Source organism: Coregonus clupeaformis, chromosome 24 (genome assembly GCF_020615455.1).
Source record: "Coregonus clupeaformis isolate EN_2021a chromosome 24, ASM2061545v1, whole genome shotgun sequence".
In the NCBI taxonomy this organism is placed as follows: domain Eukaryota; kingdom Metazoa; phylum Chordata; class Actinopteri; order Salmoniformes; family Salmonidae; genus Coregonus; species Coregonus clupeaformis.
In genome coordinates this window covers 16,833,233-16,849,144 of record NC_059215.1, presented here as the reverse complement: position 1 = coordinate 16,849,144, position 15,912 = coordinate 16,833,233, and positions in this window count along the sequence as shown.

Below are 15,912 nucleotides of genomic sequence, written 5' to 3'. Positions count from 1 at the left end.
GGGCTTCGCATATGCACTTTGTTGCGTTTTTTATGGGACTGAAAAAAATGCCCAGAACATAAAAGAACGTTATTAACCGGTTAGCATGCTTTTAAAATAATGGTTCCGGAACAGTATAGCTCACTTTCATTCTTAGTTCTGGTTCTGTTCCTCGAAGAATTCTGTTATTTTCTGGTTTTCTGTTCTGTTCCCTGAACCAGTTCCAACCCCTGATTATAATAATAATTTTTTCCTCTCGACATAAACTTTATCAGACTGTAGTCTGCCACAGCAGGATTTGGAACAAATACATTACTAACGGCAGAGAGTGTAGGAAAAAAAAAAACGATTGACTAGTTTCACTTTTCTACTCGCCATCACGGTTGACAATTCCATTGTGTCCTCCTCCCATAGTGCAAAGAGCCTTGGCGTGACCCTGGACAACACCCTGTCGTTCTCTGCTAACATCAAAGCGGTGACCCGATCCTGCAGGTTAATGCTCTACAACAGGGGTGTCAAACTCATTTTAGCTCAGGGGCCACATGGAGGAAAATCTATTCCCAAGTGGGCCGGACCGGTAAAATCATGGTATATATAACTTAAAAACAACAACTTCAGATTGTTTTCTTTGTTTTAATACTATCAACATAAAACATAAAGCTGGAGCCTGAGGACAGTGTGTCCAAAAGCACAACATCACTATTAATCATAAAACACCTCAAGTTATTTGAAATTCTGAGGACAAACAACACACAAACACACAATGCCTCAGTGATTCACAGAAGTATATCACAGATCACAGAACTATATCAGGGTGTCTCATGCAGCACTTTAAGTGGGGTTGCATAGTTTATTTGACTCCTGATACCTGGCATCTTTTAGCTTTCACCAGCGCATCAATATCAGGGCGTCACATCCTGAGTGGCAGCCAACTTCAGGATGTGATTCAAGTGCTTGTGCGTGAGCCTTGAGCGCAGCTTTGTTTTATTCATGACGTTATCCATCTTTAATGACTTGCAACACAAAGCCTCCTGGTGCAAAATACAGTGAAAAGTCCAAAATCACGTCCTCCATTTGCAGATTGCACTTTCTCTCTGAACTTTGTCACAACGCCTGCTTTTTTCCCGATAATTGAGGGCGCACCATCTGTAGCCAGGCTGACAGCGCGGGACCAGTCCACTCCGACCCTGTCCAGCGTGCAGCGGCAGTGCAGTGAAAATATCAGCTGCTGTTGTTGTATCTGTCATCGGCACCAACTCCACGAACTCCTCGGTGACGGTCAATGTGTCATCAACTCCGCGGATGAAAATGGCCAGGTGTGCAACATCTGTAATGTCCGTGCTTTCATCAATTGCAACCGAAAACGCAATAAATGACTTTACTTTTTGCTTCAACTGGCTGTCCAAATCCACTGAAAGATCGGAAATCCTGTCTGCAACTATGTTTCTTGTCAGGCTGATATTTGCAAAAGCCTGGTGCTTTTCAGGGCACACAATCTCTGCTGCCTTCATCATGCATGTTTTTACAAATTCACCCTCACTAAATGGTTTTGAAGCCACTGCGATTTCATTAGCAATGAGGTAGCTAGCTTTCACTGCAGCGTCACTGATGTCTCGGCTGTGAGTAAACACAGACTGCTGTTTCTTCAGACCCACCAACAGTTCATTCACCTTCTCTCTTCTCCGCTGTCCTTGAAAGTTGTCTGCTAAATGACTAAAATGTAAAATGTAAATGTCATATTTGTCGGCATGAAGACTCACATAGTGGCGACGAAGGTTATATTCTTTCAGCACTGCAACATGCTGTGAACACACCAAACATACAGCTTTCCCATTCAATTCCGTGAATAAATAGAAGGATGACAATTTTTCTTGGAACACTCTGCACTCTGCGTCCACTTTTCTCTTTTTTGACAGAGACATATTGGGGCAATGAGGGTGCCAAAGCACATAATGTTAAAAGTAGAAGCCGTAATAAATATCGTGGGCAAAACAAAGTAGCTCATCCGGACTGGCTGCACTTGCTTGACCTATTTGCTCTGCCCCGGTATAAACAGTTTGCTTGCTTAACACAATTGCTATTGCGCCATCCAGTGGACACAATTGGAACAGCAGTTTCTTTTATTGAAAAATTGCAGCTCATTTTTATACTTTACAAAATCATCTCGCGGGCCGGATTAAACCCGTTTGCGGGCCTGATCCGGCCCGCGGGCCGGACGTTTGACACCCCTGCTCTACAACATTCGCAGAGTACGACCCTACCTTACACAGAAAGCGGCACAGGTCCTAATCCAGGCACTTGTCATCTCCCGTCTGGATTACTGCAACTCGCTGTTGGCTGGGCTCCCTGCCTGTGACACTAAACCCCTACAACTTATCCAGAATGCCTTCAGTCTCTGATCCTACACCCAAACGAGGGCATTACGTTCATCCACCTCTGGCCTGCTAGCTCCCCTACCTCTACAGAAGCACAGTTCCCGCTCAGCCCAGTCAAAGCTATTTGCTGCTCTGGCACCCCAATGGTGGAACAAGCTCCCCCACGACGCCAGGACAGCGGAGTCATTGACCACCTTCCGGATACACTTGAAACCCTACCTCCTCTTTAAGGAATACCTGGAATAGTATAAAGCAATCCTTCTACCCCCCTCCCCCACCCCCCATTAAAAAAAAAGAAGGAAAAAAAAGTGGTTGTCCCATTTGCTATCATAAGTTGAATGCACCAATTTGTAAGTCGCTCTGGATAAGAGCGTCTGCTAAATGATGTAAATGTAAATGTAAAGACAGTGTGTGTGTTCTAAAGACAGTGTGTGTGTTCTAAAGACAGTGTGTGTCTTCTAAAGACAGTGTGTGTGTGTGTGTTCTAAGGACAGTGTGTGTGTTCTAAGGACGTGTGTGTTCAGATGACGCAGATGCTAAGCTACAGGACTGTTTTGCTAGCAGAGACTGGAACATGTTCCGGGATTCTTCAGACAGCATTGAGGAGTACACCACATCAGTCACTGGCTTCATCAATAAGTGCATCGATGATGTCGTCCCCACAGTGACCGTACGTACATACCCCAACCAGAAGCCATGGATTACAGGAAACATCCGCACTGAGCTAAAGGGTAGAGCTGCCGCTTTCAAGGAACGGGACTCTAACCCGGACGCTTATAAGAAATCCCGCTATGACCTCCGACGAACCATCAAACAGGCAAAGAGTCAATACAGGTCTAAGATTGAATCATACTACACTGGCTCTGACGCTCGTCGGATGTGGCAGGGCTTGAAAACTATTACAGACTACAAAGGGAAGCACAGCCGAGCTGCCCAGTGACACAAGCTTACCAGATGAGCTAAATCACTTCTATGCTCAGCTTCGAGGCAAGCAACACTGAAGCATGCATGAGAGCACCAGCTGTTCCCGGATGACTATGTGATCACGCTCTCCGTAGCCGATGTGAGTAAGACTTTTAAGCAGGTCAACATTCACAAGGCCGCAGGGCCAGACGGATTACCAGGACGTGTACTCCAAGCATGTGCTGACCAACTGGCAAGTGTCTTCACTGACATTTTCAACATGTCCCTGACTGAGTCTGTTATACCAACATGTTTCAAGCAGACCACCATAGTCCCCGTGCCCAAGGACTCTAAGATAACCTGCCTAAATGACTACCGACCCGTAGCACTGACGTCTGTAGCCATGAAGTGCTTTGAAAGGCTGGTCATGGCTCACATCAACACCATTATCCCAGAAACCCTAGACCCACTCCAATTTGCATACCGCCCCAACAGATCCACAGATGATGCAATCTCTATCGCACTCCACACTGCCCCTTTCCCACCTGGACAAGAGGAACACCTACGTGAGAATGCTATTCATTGACTACAGCTCAGCATTCAACACCATAGTGCCCTCTAAGCTCATCACTAAGCTAAGGATCCTGGGACTAAACACCTCCCTCTGCAACTGGATCCTGGACTTCCTGACGGGCCGCCCCCAGGTGGTAAGGGTAGGTAACAACACATCTGCCACACTGATCCTCAACACGGGGGCCCCTCAGGGGTGCGTGCTCAGTCCCCTCCTGTACTCTCTGTTCACCCATGACTGCATGGCCAGGCACGACTCCAACACCATCATTAAGTTTGCCGACGACACAACAGTGGTAGGCCTGATCACCGACAACGATGAGACAGCCTATAGGGAGGAGGTCAGAGAGAGATCTGGCCGTGTGGTGCCAGGACAACAACCTCTCCCTCAACGTGACCAAGACAAAGGAGATGATTGTGGACTACAGGAAAAAAAAGAGGACTGAGCACGCCCCCATTCTCATCGACGGGGCTGTAGTGGAACAGGTTGAGAGCTTCAAGTTCCTTGGTGTCCACATCACCAACGAACTATCATGGTCCAAACACACCAAGACAGTCGTGAAGAGGGCACGACAAAGCCTATTCCCCCTCAGGAGACTAAAAAGATTTGGCATGGGTCCTCAGATCCTCAAAAAATTATACAGCTGCACCATCGAGAGCATCCTGACTGGTTGCATCACCGCCTGGTATGGCAACTGCTTGGCCTCCGACCGCAAGGCACTACAGAGGGTAGTGCGTACGGCCCAGTACATCACTGGGGCAAAGCTTCCTGCCATCCAGGACCTCTATACCAGGCGGTGTCAGAGGATGGCCCTCAAAATTGTCAAAGACTCCAGCCACCCTAGTCATAGACTGTTCTCTCTGCTACCGCACGGCAAGCGGTACCGGAGTGCCAAGTCTAGGTCCAAAAGACTTCTCAACAGCTTCTATCCCCAAGCCATAAGACTCCTGAACAGCTAATCATGGCTACCCGGACTATTTGCACTGCCCCCCCACCCCATCCTTTTTACGCTGCTGCTACTCAGTTAAGTATTTATGCATAGTCACTTTAACTCTACCCACATGTACATATTACCTCAACTACCTCAACTAGCCGGTAACCCCGCACATTGACTCTGCAACGGTACCCCCCTGTATATATAGCCTTCCTACTGTCACTTTATTTTACTTCTGCTCTTTTTTTCTCAACACTTTTTTTGTTGTTGTTTTATTTTTACTTTTTTTGTTTAAAATAAATGCACTGTTGGTTAAGGGCTGTAAGTAAGCATTTCACTGTAATGTCTGCACCTGTTGTATTCGGCGCATGTGACCAATAAAATTTGATTTGATTTGATTTGATTTAAAGACAGTGTGTGTGTTCCAGAGACAGTGTGTGTTCTAAAGACAGTGTGTGTTCTAAAGACAGTGTGTGTGTTCTAAGGACAGTGTGTGTGTTCTAAATACAGTGTGTGTGTTCTAAAGACAGTGTGTGTGTTCTAAGGACAGTGTGTGTGTTCTAAAGACAGTGTGTGTGTTCCAGAGACAGTGTGTGTTCTAAAGACTGTGTGTGTTCTAAAGACAGTGTGTGTGTTCTAAGGACAGTGTGTGTGTTCCAGAGACAGTGTGTGTTCTAAATACAGTGTGTGTGTTCCAAGGACAGTGTGTGTGTTCTAAGGACAGTGTGTGTGTTCTAAAGACAGTGTGTGTGTTCTAAAGACAGTGTGTGTGTTCTAAAGACAGTGTGTGTGTTCTAAGGACAGTGTGTGTGTTCTAAGGACAGTGTGTGTGTTCTAAAGACAGTGTGTGTGTTCCAGAGACAGTGTGTGTGTTCCAGAGACAGTGTGTGTGTGTGTGTGTGTTCTGAAGACAGTGTGTGTGTTTAAAGACAGTGTGTGTGTTCTAAGGACAGTGTGTGTGTTCTAAAGACAGTGTGTGTGTTCTAAGGACAGTGTGTGTGTTCTAAAGACAGTGTGTGTGTTCTAAAGACAGCGTGTGTGTTCTAAGGACAGTGTGTGTGTTCTAAAGACAGTGTGTGTGTGTGTGTTCTAAAGACAGTGTGTGTTCCAGAGACAGTGTGTGTTCTAAAGACAGTGTGTGTGTGTGTTCTAAAGACAGTGTGTGTGTGTTTGTGTGTTCTAAAGACAGTGTGTGTGTTCTAAAGACAGTGTGTGTTCCAGAGACAGTGTGTGTTCTAAAGACAGTGTGTGTGTGTGTGTTCTAATGACAGTGTGTGTGTTCTAAAGACAGTGTGTGTTCTAAAGACAGTGTGTGTGTTCTAAAGACAGTGTGTGTGTGTGTGTTCTAAAGACAGTGTGTGTGTTCTAAAGACAGTGTGTGTGTTTGTTCTAAAGACAGTGTGTGTTTGTGTTTGTGTTCTAAAGACAGTGTGTGTGTGTGTGTGTGTGTTCTAAAGACAGTGTGTGTGTTCTAAAGACAGTGTGTGTGTTCTAAAGACAGTGTGTGTGTTCTAAAGACAGTGTGTGTGTTCTAAGGACAGTGTGTGTGTTCTAAAGACAGTGTGTGTGTGTGTGTGTTCTAAAGACAGTGTGTGTTCCAGAGACAGTGTGTGTTCTAAAGACAGTGTGTGTGTGTTCTAAAGACAGTGTGTGTGTGTTTGTGTGTTCTAAAGACAGTGTGTGTGTTCTAAAGACAGTGTGTGTTCCAGAGACAGTGTGTGTTCTAAAGACAGTGTGTGTGTGTGTGTGTGTGTTCTAAAGACAGTGTGTATGTTCTAAAGACAGTGTGTGTGTTCTAAAGACAGTGTATGTGTGTGTGTTCTAAAGACAGTGTGTGTGTTCTAAAGACAGTGTGTGTGTGTTCTAAAGACAGTGTGTGTGTGTGTTCTAAAGACAGTGTGTGTTTGTGTTTGTGTTCTAAAGACAGTGTGTGTGTGTGTGTGTGTTCTGAAGACAGTGTGTGTGTTCTAAAGACAGTGTGTGTGTTCTAAAGACAGTGTGTGTGTTCTAAAGACAGTGTGTGTGTTTGTGTTCTAAAGACAGTGTGTGTGTTCTAAAGACAGTGTGTGTGTTCTAAAGACAGTGTGTGTGTGTGTGTGTGTTCTAAAGACAGTGTGTGTGTTCTAAAGACAGTGTGTGTGTGTGTGTGTGTTCTAAAGACAGTGTTTGTGTTCTAAAGACAGTGTGTGTGTTCTAAAGACAGTGTGTGTGTTCTAAAGACAGTGTGTGTGTGTGTGTGTGTGTGTGTGTGTGTGTGTGTGTGTGTGTGTGTGTTCTAAAGACAGTGTTTGTGTGTGTGTGTTCTAAAGACAGTGTGTGTGTTCTAAAGACAGTGTGTGTGTTCTAAATACAGTGTGTGTGTGTTCTAAAGACAGTGTGTGTGTTCTAAAGACAGTGTGTGTGTTCTAAAGACAGTGTGTGTGTGTTCTAAAGACAGTGTGTGTGTTCTAAAGACAGTGCGTGTGTGTTCTAAAGACAGTGTGTGTGTTCTAAAGACAGTGTGTGTGTTCTAAAGACAGTGTGTGTGTGTTCTAAAGACAGTGTGTGTGTTCTAAAGACAGTGCGTGTGTGTTCTAAAGACAGTGTGTGTGTTCTAAAGACAGTGTGTGTGTTCTAAAGACAGTGTGTGTGTGTTCTAAAGACAGTGTGTGTGTTCTAAAGACAGTGTTTGTGTGTGTGTTCTAAAGACAGTGTGTGTGTTCTAAAGACAGTGTGTGTGTGTGTTCTAAAGACAGTGTGTGTGTTCTAAAGACAGTGTTTGTGTGTGTGTTCTAAAGACAGTGTGTGTGTTCTAAAGACAGTGTGTGTTCCAGAGACAGTGTGTGTGTTCTAAAGACAGTGTGTGTGTTCTAAAGACAGTGTGTGTGTTCTAAAGACAGTGTTTGTGTGTGTGTTCTAAAGACAGTGTGTGTGTTCTAAAGACAGTGTGTGTGTGTGTTCTAAAGACAGTGTGTGTGTTCTAAAGACAGTGTTTGTGTGTGTGTTCTAAAGACAGTGTGTGTTCCAGAGACAGTGTGTGTGTTCTAAAGACAGTGTGTGTGTTCTAAAGACAGTGTTTGTGTGTATGTTCTAAAGACAGTGTGTGTGTTCTAAAGACAGTGTGTGTGTTCTAAAGACAGTGTGTGTGTGTGTTCTAAAGACAGTGTGTGTGTTCTAAAGACAGTGTGTGTGTGTGTGTTCTAAAGACAGTGTGTGTGTGTGTTTGTGTTCCAAAGACAGTGTGTGTGTTCTAAAGACAGTGTGTGTGTGTGTGTTCTAAAGACAGTGTGTGTGTTCTAAAGACAGTGTGTGTGTTCTAAAGACAGTGTGTGTGTTTACATTTACATTACATTTACGTCATTTAGCAGACGCTCTTATCCAGAGCGACTTACAAATTGGTGCATACACCCTATAGCCAGTGGGATAACCACTTTACCATTTTAATTTTTTATTTTAATTTTTTTATTTTTTTTGGGGGTAGAAGGATTACTTTATCCTATCCCAGGTATTCCTTAAAGAGGTGGGGTTTCAAATGTCTCCGGAAGGTGGTGAGTGACTCCGCTGTCCTGGCGTCGTGAGGGAGCTTGTTCCACCATTGGGGTGCCAGAGCAGCGAACAGTTTTGACTGGGCTGAGCGGGAACTATGCTTCCGCAGAGGAAGGGGAGCCAGCAGGCCAGAGGTGGATGAACGCAATGCCCTCGTTTGGGTGTAGGGACTGATCAGAGCTTGAAGGTACGGAGGTGCCGTTCCCCTCACAGCTCCATAGGCAAGCACCATGGTCTTGTAACAGATGCGAGCTTCAACTGGAAGCCAGTGGAGTGTGCGGAGGAGCGGGGTGACGTGAGAGAACTTGGGAAGGTTGAACACCAGACGGGCTGCGGCATTCTGGATGAGTTGTAGGGGTTTAATGGCACAGGCAGGGAGCCCAGCCAACAGCGAGTTGCAGTAATCCAGACGGGAGATGACAAGTGCCTGGATTAGGACCTGTGCCGCTTCCTGTGTAAGGCAGGGTCGTACTCTCCGAATGTTGTAGAGCATGAACCTACAGGATCGGGTCACCGACTTGATGTTAGCGGAGAACGACAGGGTGTTGTCCAGGGTCACGCCAAGGCTCTTCGCACTCTGGGAGGAGGACACAACGGAGTTGTCAACCGTGATGGCGAGATCATGGAACGGGCAGTCCCTTCCCGGGAGGAAGAGCAGCTCCGTCTTGCCAAGGTTCAGCTTGAGGTGGTGATCCGTCATCCATACTGATATGTCTGCCAGACATGCAGAGATGCGATTCGCCACCTGGTTATCAGAAGGGGGAAAGGAGAAGATTAGTTGTGTATCGTCAGCGTAGCAATGATAGGAGAGGCCATGTGAGGATATGACAGAGCCAAGTGACTTGGCGTATAGCGAGAATAGGAGAGGGCCTAGAACTGAGCCCTGGGGGACACCAGTGGTGAGAGCACGTGGTGCGGAGACAGCTTCTCGCCACGCCACTTGGTAGGAGCGACCGGTCAGGTAGGACGCAATCCAAGAGTGAGCCGCGCCGGAGATGCCCAGCTCGGAGAGGGTGGAGAGGAGGATCTGATGGTTCACAGTATCAAAGGCAGCAGACAGGTCTAGAAGGACAAGAGCAGAGGAGAGAGAGTTAGCCTTAGCAGTGCGGAGAGCCTCCGTGACACAGAGAAGAGCAGTCTCAGTTGAATGACCAGTCCTGAAACCTGACTGGTTTGGATCAAGAAGGTCATTCTAAGAGAGATAGCAAGAGAGTTGGCTAAAGACGGCACGCTCAATAGTTTTGGAGAGAAAAGAAAGAAGGGATACTGGTCTGTAGTTGTTGACATCAGAGGGATCGAGTGTTGGTTTTTTGAGAAGGGGTGCAACTCTCGCTCTCTTGAAGACGGAAGGGACATAGCCAGCGGTCAAGGATGAGTTGATCAGCGAGGTGAGGTAGGGGAGAAGGTCACCGGAGATGGTCTGGAGAAGAGAGGAGGGGATAGGGTCAAGCGGGCAGGTTGTTGGGCGGCCTGCAGTCACAAGTCGCAAGATTTTATCTGGAGAGAGGGGAGAAAGAAGTCAAAGCATAGGGTAGGGCAGTGTGAGCAGGACCAGCAGTGTCATTTTACTTAACAAACGAGGATCGGATGTCGTCAACCTTCTTTTCAAAGTGGTTGACGAAGTCATCCACAGAGAGGGAGGGGGGCGATTCAGCAAGGAGGAGAATGTGGCAAAGAGCTTCCTAGGGTTAGAGGCAGATGCTTGGAATTTAGAGTGGTAGAAAGTGGCCTTAGCAGCAGAAACAGATGAAGAAAATGTAGAGAGGAGGGAGTGAAAAGATGCCAGGTCCGCAGGGGAGTTTAGTTTTCTTCCATTTCCGCTCAGCTGCCCGGAGCTCTGTTCTGTGAGCTCGCAATGAGTCATCAAGCCACGGAGCTGGAGGGGAGGACCGAGCCGGCCGGGAGGATAGGGGACATAGAGAGTCAAAGGATGCAGAAAGGGAGGAGAGGAGGGTTGAGGAGGCAGAATCAGGAGATTGGAGGGAGAAGGATTGAGCAGAGGGAAGAGATGATAGGATGGAAGAGGAGAGAGTAGCGGGAGAGAGAGAGCGAAGGTTGCGGCGGCGCATTACCATCTGTCTAGGGGCAGAGTGAGTAGTGTTGGAGGAGAGCGAGAGAGAAAAGGATACAAAGTAGTGGTCGGAGACATGGAGGGGAGTTGCAGTGAGATTAGTAGAAGAACAGCATCTAGTAAAGATGAGGTCAAGCGTATTGCCTGCCTTGTGAGTAGGGGGGGGGATGGTGAGAGGGTGAGGTCAAAAGAGGAGAGGAGTGGAAAGAAGGAGGCAGAGAGAAATGAGTCAAATGTAGACGTAGGGAGGTTGAAATCCCCCAAAACTGTGAGGGGTGAGCCATCCTCAGGAAAGGAGCTTATCAAGGCGTCAAGCTCATTGATGAACTCTCCAAGGGAACCTGGAGGGCGATAGATGACAAGGATATTAAGCTTAAATGGGCTAGTGACTGTGACAGCATGGAATTCAAATGAGGAGATAGACAGATGGGTTAGGGGAAAAATTGAGAATGTCCACTTGGGAGAGATGAGGATTCCTGTGCCACCACCCCGCTGACCAGATGCTCTCGGGGTATGCGAGAACACATGGTCAGACGAGGAGAGAGCAGTAGGAGTAGCAGTGTTTTCAGTGGTAATCCATGTTTCCGTCAGCGCCAAGAAGTCGAGGGACTGGAGGGTAGCATAGGCTGGGATGAAGTCTGCCTTGTTGGCAGCAGAACGGCAGTTCCAGAGGCTGCCTGAGACCTGGAACTCCAGGTGTGTGGTGCGTGCAGGTGTGTGTGTTTGTGTTCTAAAGACAGTGTGTGTGTTCTAAAGACAGTGTGTGTGTTCTAAAGACAGTGTGTGTGTGTGTGTGTGTGTGTGTTCTAAAGACAGTGTGTGTGTGTGTGTTCTAAAGACAGTGTGTGTGTTCTAAAGACAGTGTGTGTGTTCTAAATACAGTGTGTGTGTGTGTGTGTGTGTGTGTGTGTTCTAATGACAGTGTGTGTGTTCTAAAGACAATGTGTGTGTTCTAAAGACAGTGGTTGTGTTCTACAGACAGTGTGTGTGTGTGTGTGTTCTAAAGACAGTGTGTGTGTGTGTGTGTGTGTGTGTGTGTGTGTGTTCTAAAGACAGTGTGTGTGTGTGTGTGTGTGTGTGTTCTAAAGACAGTGTGTGTGTTCTAAAGACAGTGTGTGTGTTCTAAATACAGTGTGTGTGTGTGTGTGTGTGTGTGTGTGTGTGTTCTAATGACAGTGTGTGTGTTCTAAAGACAGTGTGTGTGTTCTAAAGACAGTGGTTGTGTTCTACAGACAGTGTGTGTGTGTGTGTGTTCTAAAGACAGTGTGTGTGTTCTAAAGACAGTGTGTGTGTTCCAGAGACAGACATAGATGGAGAAATCTGTGTGGATATAAGCTTTTGATCCAGGCAGGGTCAAGGAAAAGGGGGGAAATCTGATGTTAGTTTCCAGGTCCAAATGAAAAATTGGCGAGAGAATGTGGCCAATTATAACAGCAGGTTCGATTACAACAGCAGGTTAAATTACAACAGCAGGTTCAATTACAACAGCATGATTGAGTGGTGGGAGGTGGATGGATTCTGCCAGGGAGAGAAAGAGAGTGGGGAAGACAGAGATAAAAAGGGAGGTATAGAGAGATGGGGTAGAGAGGGAGGGAGGGAGGGAGAGAGAGATGGGGGGATCTGGTTTTTATGTGGGTGGGGTGTATGTTCTGGTATACTCTGATTTCTACAGTGGGCAGAGGGAGGGGAAAATGTTATTCTAAAATGTATGAAATATTTTTTTTTTCTCATCAAACTACACAAAATACTCCATAATGACAAAGTGAAAACAGGTTTTTAGACATTTTTGCAAATTTGTTAAAAATAAAAAACTGAAATACCTTATTTACAGAATTTGCTATGAGACTCGAAATTGAGCTCAGGTGCATCCTGTTTCCATTAATCATCCTTTAGATGTTTCTACAACTTAATTGGAGTCCACCTGTGGTAAATTAAATTGATTGGACATTATTTCGAAAGGCACACACCTGTCTATATAAGGTCCCACTGTTGACAGTGCATGTCAGAGCGAAAACCAAGCCATGAGGTCAAAGGAATTGTCCGTAGAGCTCCGAGACAGGATTGTGTTGAGGCACAAATCTGGGGAAGGGTACCAAAAAATGTCTGCAGCTTTGAAGGTCCCCAAGAACACAGTGGCCTCCATCATTCTTAAATGGAAGAAGTTTGGAAACCTGAACGGAGCAAAGTACAGAGAGATCCTTGATGAAAACCTGCTCCAGAGCGCTCAGACTGGAGCAGAGGTTCACCTTCCAACAGGACAACGACCCAAAGCACACAGCCAAGACAACGCAGGTTTGGCTTCGGGACAAGTCTCTGAATGTCCTTGAGTTGCCCAGCCAGAGCCCGGACTTGAACCCGATCTAACATCTCTGGAGAGACCTGAAAATAGCTGTGCAGCGACACTCCCCATCCAACCTGACAGAGTATGAGAGGATCTGCAGAGAAGAATGGGAAAAACTCCCCAAATAAAGGTGTGCCAAGCTTGTAGCATCATACCGAAGAACACTCAAGGCTATAATCGCTGCCAAAGGTGCTTCAACATATTACTGAGTAAAGGGTCTGAATACTTACGTAAATGTGATATTTCCAGGGGGGGTTTTAACCTGTTTTTGCTTTGTCATTATTGGGTATTGTCTGTAGATTGATCAAGGGGAAAAAACTATTTAATCAATTTTGGGCTAGTTCCAGTATGGGCTAGTGTATATGTAGTGTATATTCCAGTATGGGATAGTGTATATGTAGTGTATATTCCAGTATGGGCTAGTGTATATGTAGTGTATATTCCAGTATGGGCTAGTGTATATGTAGTGTGTATTCCAGTATGGGCTAGGGTATATGTAGTGTATATTCCAGTATGGGCTAGTGTATATGTAGTGTGTATCCCAGTATGGGTTAGGGTATATGTAGTGTATATTCCGGTATGGGCTAGTGTATTAGTGTATATTACATTTTAGTCATTTAGCAGACGCTCTTATCCAGAGCGACTTAAATTTTTTCATACTGGCCCCCTGTGGGAAACGAACCCACAACCCTGGCGTTGCAAACGCCATGCTCTACCAACTGAGCTACATGGGGCTAGGGGTGTAGCTACATAGTTCTTGGGGTTGAGGATTCTTTTGTAAGGGAGCTGGGCATCTGGCCATGGATATATAGTAGATACAGGAATATACACTACATATGTAGCTGTGTATTCCAGTATGGGCTAGTGTATATTCCAGTATGGGCTAGTCAAGCAGGGTTCTTCAATTCCGGTCCTGGAGGGCCGAAACACTTCTGTTTTTTATTTCTACCTGGTAGTTAATTGCACTCACCTGGTGTCCCAGGTCTGAATTAGCCCCTGATTAGAAGGAGAGGATGGAAAACAGAGGTGTCTCGGCCCTCCAGGACCGGAATTGAAGAACCCTGGGCTAGTGTATATGTAGTGTGTATTCCAGTATGGGCTAGGGTATATGTAGTGTGTATTCCTTTATGGGCTAGTGTATATGTAGTGTATATTCCAGTATGGGCTAGTGTATATGTAGTGTATATTCCAGTATGGGCTAGGGTATATGTAGTGTATATTCCAGTATGGGCTGGGGTATATGTAGTGTATATTCTAGTATGGGCTAGTGTATATGTAGTGTATATTCCAGTATGGGCTAGTGTATATGTAGTGTATATTCCAGTATGGGCTAGGGTATATGTAGTGTATATTCCAGTATGGGCTAGTGTATATGTAGTGTATATTCCAGTATGGGCTAGGGTATATGTAGTGTATATTCCAGTATGGGCTAGGGTATATGTAGTGTATATTCCAGTATGGGCTAGGGTATATGTAGTGTATATTCCAGTATGGGCTAGGGTATATGTAGTGTATATTCCAGTATGGGCTAGTGTATATGTAGTGTGTATCCCAGTATGGGCTAGGGTATATGTAGTGTATATTCCAGTATGGGCTAGGGTATATGTAGTGTATATTCCTGTATCTACTATATATGTAGCTATATATTCCAGTATGGGCTAGTGTATATGTAGTGTGTATTCCAGTATGGGCTAGGGTATATGTAGTGTATATTCCTGTATCTACTATATATGTAGCTATATATTCCAGTATGGGCTAGGGTATATGTAGTGTATATTCCAGTATGGGCTAGGGTATATGTAGTGTGTATTCCAGTATGGCCTAGGGTATATGTAGTGTATATTCCAATATGGGCTAGGGTATATGTAGTGTATATTCCAGTACGGGCTAGTGTATATGTAGTGTATATTCCAGTATGGTCTAGTGTATATGTAGTGTATATTCCAGTATGGGTTAGGGTGTATGTAGTGTATATTCCAGTATGGGCTAGTGTATATGTAGTGTATATTCCTGTATCTACTATATATGTAGCTATATATTCCAGTATGGGCTAGTGTATATGTAGTGTGTACTCCTGAGTGGCGCAGTGGTCTAAGGCACTGCATCGCAGTGCTAACTGTGCCACTAGAGATCCTGGTTCGAATCCAGGCTCTGTCGCAGGCCGGCCGCGACCGGGAGACTCATGGGCGGCGCACAATTGGCCCAGCGTCGTCCAGGGTAGGGGAGGGAATGGCCGGCAGGGATGTAGCTCAGTTGATAGAGCATGGCGTTTGCAACGGCAGGGTTGTGGGTTCGATTCCCACGGGGGGCCAGTATAAAAAAATGATGTATTCACTAACTGTAAGTCGCTCTGGATAAGAGCGTCTGCTAAATGACTAAAATGTAAAATGTAAAATGTGTATTCCAGTATGGGCTAGGGTATATGTAGTGTATATTCCAGTATGGGCTAGGGCAGGGGTGTCAAACGTCCGGCCTGGGTTTAATCCGGCCCGCGAGATGATTTTGTAAAGTATAAAAATGAGCTGCAATTTTTCAATAAAATAAACTGCTGTTCCAATTGTATCCACTGGATGGCGCAATAGCAATTGTGTTAAGCAAGCAAACTGTTTATACCGGGGCAGAGCAAATAGGTCAAGCAAGTGCAGCCAGTCCGGATGAGCTACTTTGTTTTGCCCGCGATATTTATTACGGCTTCTACTTTTAACATTATGTGCTTTGGCACCCTCATTGCCCCAATATGTCTCTGTCAAAAAAGAGAAAAGTGGACGCAGAGTGCAGAGTGTTCCAAGAAAAATTGTCATCCTTCTATTTATTCACGGAATTGAATGGGAAAGCTGTATGTTTGGTGTGTTCACAGCATGTTGCAGTGCTGAAAGAATATAACCTTCAGTCGCCACTATGTGAGTCTTCATGCCGACAAATATGACAACTTTCAAGGACAGCGGAGAAGAGAGAAGGTGAATGAACTGTTGGTGGGTCTGAAGAAACAGCAGTCTGTGTTTACTCACAGCCGAGACATCAGTGACGCTGCAGTGAAAGCTAGCTACCTCATTGCTAATGAAATCGCAGTGGCTTCAAAACCATTTAGTGAGGGTGAATTTGTAAAAACATGCATGATGAAGGCAGCAGAGATTGTGTGCCCTGAAAAGCACCAGGCTTTTTGCAAATATCAGCCTGACAAGAAACACAGTTGCAGACAGGATTTCCGATCTT